A 7,105-nucleotide genomic window follows, 5' to 3' on the forward strand; every position below is an offset into this window, starting at 1 on the left:
CATTCTCTGCAATGCGTGGTGGACCTCAATGCATTTAGCATCATTCTTCAAGAATTCAAGAACCAGCCGCTAAAGAACTAAGAAGAAGACCAAACTGATTTGAACAATTTTAAATACAGTATCAAGCATGCACGCAGCGCAAAGAGAGAGTTACGTACCTTTAAATGCTCCTCGGAGGGACCCAAGGTTTTGGATAACCTGTAATGTAAGAGAAGAAAGATACAGAACATTTGATCACAAACTATTTTGAAACCAGTTGTGAATCATTTGAATCAGTGTATCCAAGGACTGGTGCCATGTCTACATTGATTAAGGTCGAATTGCGGTTGTCAATTTATGTTTATCTTATGTTGTAATTTTACAGAAAGGAGCTAAGAAAACCCTGGCACTGAAATATACAAGTATAAAGGATTCAGGCTGAGAAAAGTTAAATTACTAATGTTAAGGTGAAGCTGATTTAAGTATCTACAGGATTGTTTTTTAGGAAATTCTGAGAACATCTACAGTTGAAAAGTGTTTGGGAAAGAGGACATTGAAAGGTGGATGAGATTACTAATGCACGTCCACAAATTACTGTAAAAGTTAAAAAGAAAAAAGCGGGATAAATGAATTAGGAGCTGCAGTTTTGTGAATTTAGCTCGTTTCAACAGGACTACGATTCATAAGGTTAGTGATTCTCTTGCGCGACTACTAGCTCAGTGCAGACACTAGGTCAGTGCCTGGCAACATCTCCCAGTTGTTATGGCTGGCTTTGGTCTCAACCGTTCATTGCTCAGCCTTTTGTGTATCTTCAGATTTGTTTTGTTCTCTCTTCTGCTCTTGCTCCCTACTTCTATGTATCTTATCCATACTTTTCGCTCATGCTTACCTTTTGGTTCCTCTCTGTGTCATACTTCTTTCATTATTCTATGTCAATGAACTGCTGAAGATGTTACCGCTCAACCATTCTGGTAGCACTCTTGACACATCTGACATCGCATTTGTGAATCCTACAACAACAAAAAAGATATATTACATTTATTGTATTGCCGGGATGCCCTCTAGGGTTTTCACATATGGGCCTGTGGAATCAGGGTAGTTTCACCTTTCCCTTTATGTCCTTTTTTAAAAGTTCTCACAACATGGTGCTCAATACACTGTGTTGTGTAATGGTGGCCACAATAAGAAAATTGTGACAGCCAGCAAATGAGACCATGGCAGATTAAAAGATTTTCAGCCAGATTCACAAATTGGCAATAGATCACGGGAGAAAAAACTCCCTAGTCCAACGGTGTGCTTTTTATTTTATGATTCGATGTAAACATTCTCTGTTGATTTGTGAATTCGCAGAGTATCTGACTATTAGTAGTCCAGGTGGCTCTAAAATGTAATCTCTTCGTGCCCAGACCTGAACACATTTACATTTTAATTTCTCTGACACTACAGAACGGATTTACACAAACCAAACAAAAAGTAGTTCCTTGAGTAAAGTGCTACTTACATGCCACGTTTGGTGTAAATCCATTCAGCTGCTTTTTCCTAAATTGAACCTCAAAGAATCTTACGGGAAATAAAATGGAACCATGAGTTTTATGACACCGCTCCACCTTTGACAACTGGCATGGACCTTGCCAGGAACTAGTCAGGGTGAATGTACATTTTTGGAAACGTTTTGTGCAGATTGGCCGAACAGCACTAAAGTTATTAAGAAAACAAAAAATGTTTTATCAGTGGCCTAATTATAACTACAATGACGCTATAGCTGCTTTTGTTTTAGATAGATAGATAGATAGATAGATAGATAGATAGATAGATAGATAGATAGATAGATAGATAGATAGATAGATAGATAGATAGATAGATAGATAGATAGATAGATAGATAGATAATAGCCAGACAGACAGACAGACAGAAAGACAGACAGGCAGGCAGACAGATAAGTCTGCCAGCCAGCACCATATCTATTGACTTTGCAAGTGCTTGTTAGTTTGTATTTATAATGCGTTTGCACCATTAATGATGACACTTGTGTTTTATGTAAACTTTAAGAGGCTTTAGCCACTGGCTTCTTTGGCTCGGGAGCCCTTCACAATTGGTCTGAGACACTGTTAATCACATCTTGGATAAGCCCAAAGGAGTATAATAGTCTCACCTTCGCTCCATTAATGGTTTAGGTACACTGTTCCATATGCAATTAAATTGATTAGCAACAATTTTCAATCTGTAAGGCTTTGCCTAGCCCAGTGTAAGCGCCTAGAAAAACGGGTCAAAGTTGTTACTTGGACCTTTGCGTTTTTCCATTCTTTTGTCTTATTGCTTTCCTTTCTAGGTTGAGCGTCAGCGCATGCGCTGTCTGCAAGACCTGCTGTAATTACTATGAGTGGTGAAATCCCGCCTGCTACTTACATAGGTTGACTCGTCCATCGCTTGTCTTTGCTGGCTCCTTTTAGTTGGCATTCCTATACATTACTTCCGTTTTTTCCATCAGGAGCACCAGCCAACCACAGTTTCCTTGCGCTGTAGGTGGTTATGTGTTCCTTTGGGGACTACATTAATTTGTTACTTTCCCCTCCCTTTCCTGCAAATGGACACCCTGGTTTTGTCAATATTGGTTACGTTGGTGACTATAAGGGGGCCACCCAGTATGTTTCTCACCTTAGTACCAATGCACACCCTCGCTTATCAAGTGCCTTCATCCAGAATTCACTTTTAAGGTTTCTCCACCAGCATTTTAAAGGAAGCTTGGGGCTAGTGCTGCTTGTCTCACGCAGGGGCATAATGCAGGACTCTGCACCCTCTGTAGCACGAGTGTGGTCCGCCCTTTAGGGTTCCCAGCCCCCTTTCACTCTAAAACCTACTTATATTAATAGGATATGGAAGGATATGGTGCCCTCGTCACATTTTGCAGGGGCATGCCATCGTTTGCGTTGTGCCTCCAGTCTAATAGTTTCTGTGTGTCTTGGCAGGGACTCTTCCACTCTGCTTGTGTGATTAACTTTCTAACATACTCCGTGTTTTTGCCCTTTAACTCTACATGTAAAAGCCCTTATGAGGTGCTCCATATATGTTTGTGTTGCTTCAACATCAACGTCTCACTCCGCCTCTGATCAACAGAGCTATGCCTTCAACGTATACTTCCACGTTACACTCCCACACATAGGAGATAGAAGTTACTGCCCCATAACAGGTAAACGGGGAGCACTGCTGTCATGACAGGAGATCTTACAGTAGGTATCGCCTCTTTTTACCTATTTATAATATTCATCATGTAGATTCTGCTTCCAAGTTTCAGATCCTGTCTGCTAGGGTTAGAGAATCCACATTTGTTTCATGCCATATAGGTGCACGACTGGAGAGTAAAGGAATCGTTAAAACTGGTTCTGGCGCTTTGACAGGTCTTTAAGGGCCTGTCAGTAAAAACGTTACCCCTGTGACGGAGGCACAAAGTGTTAGCGCTCTACACACATCTGTGACGCTGTCCGTGGGCTCCTCCTTTTGTTCGGCACTGAGAGTTGTCTTAAAACCATAGAGATCCCTGTCACTGCATCTCTACTATTTTTATAACTTTAATTAGAACATTGGAACGTTGGAAGCTCCATTGAAAACACACCACATACATCCAATCCACACCACACATTTCCACATAATGCGACAAAATTCACTAGTATACCACATAATGATTAAACTCCACTACATACCACTCTAGAAAAGAAAATACCATTCCACTTAATTACACTCCATTACACACAATCCAACTCCACATAATTCCAGTACACTCAATACCACATATTTACTATCTATAGAATTACACAGCACCTCATGACACATAATTCCACTACACAAATCCACTCCACAACACACAATTACACATCTAATTCAATTGAACCCACATAATTCCACTACACACCACATACATACATACACACCAGTTCTTTTTTGTGTTTGAAAAGCTTTATTTCAGGAAAATATTAGTACAAAGATATCAGCAACAGTTCAAATACAGTCCAATGGTATGAAAAGGCCAATATCATAAACAATGAGCAAAAGCATTTTATAGAGAGTTTTTAAGGGAAAAACAAGGGAAAGGGGAAAAAGGGAAGGGGGAAAGAAATAAAGATGAGAGAAGGAAAAAAGGAAATAATGCAATACAATATGAAAATACAATAACATGGTTTAAAAGTAAATGCTGTAGGTGAAAACACTAATCAAAATAGCAAATACAAGAGCAAATATAACAAGAAATAAATCCTGTAGTGAAATTGCAAGCAAAGAAGATGTAAATTCCTCAAGGCGGGTCAAAATTTTCTGCATTGGTGCATGATAGTTTCTTACGAACCATCCGGTCCAGATAAGAGGTAAGGGGCAACCAAAAGAGATCCCTATTGTGGGAGGGATTACAGGAGGAAGCAAAAGCGGTATCAAGTCTGTGGAAGTGACATAAAGAGTTCCACCAGCAGCGTATGGAGACTTTAGTGAGGGACTTCCAGTTGGAAGAAATATGTTGAAAGGCTAATGCAAGCATGAGGTCAAAAAGACCGCGAGAGTGAGGAGGGAGAACTAGCAGGTCTGATAAACTGCCAAGAAAAAGGATAGGTATAGAGTATTGAGAGGAAATATCAAAAATGCGAGAAATGTATAGCCAAACAGAGTCCCAAAAGTGAGAAACAGAGGGACATAAGAAGAAGAGATGAAAAAGGTTGGCATTGGGGGAAGAACATGTCCAGCAGAGAAAATCAGGAGAGGAGGAAAAACGGGCAAGAGAGAGTGGAGAAAGGTATAGTCTATGATACAGATAAAAGAGAGATTGAGTAAGAGAAGCAGAACGAGAAATTTTTAGAGATCTGGACCAGAGTTTATTCCACACGGCAACGGACCAAACCCAACCCAAATCCGCCTCCCAGGAAAGAATTTATAGATGAGGGAAGCCTTGGGGAGGATAGAGAGCACCTTAAGAAGAGGAGCGCCGGGAGCAGAAGAAGGGGAAGAAGGGAGAGAGTAGAAAACATCAAGAATAAGTGTCATTAGAGTGACAAACTTGTGCAAAAAAGAGCGAGGACAGTGAAAAGACCTCTGAAATTGAGGAGAAAGACCGTCAAAGAATTGATTCACCCAGATGATGCCCTTAGACCTCCAAACCTTCCAAAAAATGGGTCTATTCCTTATAAGAATAAGTGAATTATACCAAACGGTGGAGTCCAGAAAAGACTCCCGAGTAGGAGGTAACGGATGAAAGAGAGGCTTTAAAAGAGAAGAGGTATGTTTGAATAAAGGGAGTGACGAGTGCGGAGCCTTGGCAGAGAAACGAATAGTCTCCATGAAAGAAAAAGGCAACAACAATGCCTGTTCGATATGCAGCCACAGAGGAGCAAGAGGAGAGGGAGTAGCAGCCAGCCACCTGGAAGCCTGCCGGAGAGAGAAAGACTTATGGTAAAGACGAAAATCTGGGAAATTAGTCCCACCATTGGACTTGGACTTACGAAGACACGCTAATGAGATTCTAGCCCTCTTCTTACCCCAAAGAAATCTCGACAAACAGGAGTCGATGCGTTTAAAATAAATTGCGGGAATATGAACAGGCAACATAGACAAAATATAAATTAAAATGGGAGCTACCATCATCTTGATTGAATCCATGCGTCCCCACCAAGAAAGAAAGAGGGGATTCCAGGTGGAAAACAAATGATCAATACGAGATAAAACCGCAGACATATTTAAAGAAATAGAGGAGGAAATAGAGTTGGAAAACCATACTCCTAGGTACTTAATTTTGGAACTATTCCAAGCAAATCCAGTAGAAGAGAATACAGAAGGAGTACAAAATTTGGTAAGAGGGAGAATCTCAGTTTTATCCGAATTAATTTTATACCCCGAGACCTGGGAAAAGGAATCAAACTCAGACAGTAAAGGGGGGATAGAGGTTTCCGGAGCAGAAATGAAAAGAAGGATATTATCCGCATACGCAGAGATCTTCAATTGACTGGTCCCATATGGAAAACCAAGAATAGAGTCATTATTACGAATGGAGGACAAAAAGGGTTCAAGGGCCAGGACGAAAAGTAGAGGGGATAAGGGGCAACCTTGACGAACACCCCGTTGTAGAGGGAAGTACGAAGAGACTTGACCATTAACCAGGACGGCAGCTTTGGGAGAGGAGTACAAGAGAGAAATGAGAGAGATGAAACGAGGGCCAAAACCATACCAACGCAAGGAAGCAAAAAGGAAAGACCAGTCAACTCTATCAAAGGCTTTCTCTGCATCAACAGAAATAGCCGCTAAGGGGATAGAGAGAGATGGAACTTTATTTAAAACATTAAGAAAGAGACGAGAATTATCGGAGGTAAGTCTGCCTTTGACAAAACCGCATTGCTCCTTCCCAATAAGATGGGGCATAAGGGGGTCAAGCCGCAACGCAAGAGTTTTAGCAAACAACTTGTAATCCACATTTACCAAAGAGATCGGACGATAGTTCTTGCAGAATTTGGGATCGCGACCATCCTTAGGAATGAGACAAATGGTGGCTTCCTGGAATGTACCCTCAGCCTTACCCAACAAACAAAACGATTGAAAAAGAGAAAGAAGTTTTGGGAGCAAGAGATCAGAGAAGTGTAGATAGAATTCAACCGAAAAACCGTCAGGACCTGGGGTTTTGCCTTTGGTAAGAATATTCAAAGCCGTAGATAGCTCTTGTAAAGAGAGATCCGCATCCAAGTCTGGGAGGTTGAGATGAGAGTGTGACAGTTTAGGAAGTTTATCAAAATAAGCCTGGACCAAAGAGGGAGGGGGGGAAGTTTCAGGAGTATAAAGCGCAGAGTAAAAGGATTGAAATTGGTCAAGAATATCCTAAGGTTTGTGTAATAAGGTGTTCTCAGATGAGTAGATGGATTCAATAAAGGAACGCTCCTTGCGGGACTTAAGATAGTTGGCAAGAAGTTTACCTGCCTTATTGCGTCCACCATAATAACGCGCACTACTGCGAAGAAGCATCGATGAAGCGTTGTCAGTAGTAAACTTATTGTACTCGAGCTTGGCACGAATAAGATCGGGGGGGACGGGATTATTGGGAGAAGTGTAAAACCTATGTTCCAAAGATTTAATATGAGCCAATGTAGTTTTCTGCTTCTGAAGA

The sequence above is a fragment of the Triturus cristatus genome, chromosome 10 (genome assembly GCF_964204655.1).
Source record: "Triturus cristatus chromosome 10, aTriCri1.1, whole genome shotgun sequence".
NCBI lineage: Eukaryota > Metazoa > Chordata > Amphibia > Caudata > Salamandridae > Triturus > Triturus cristatus.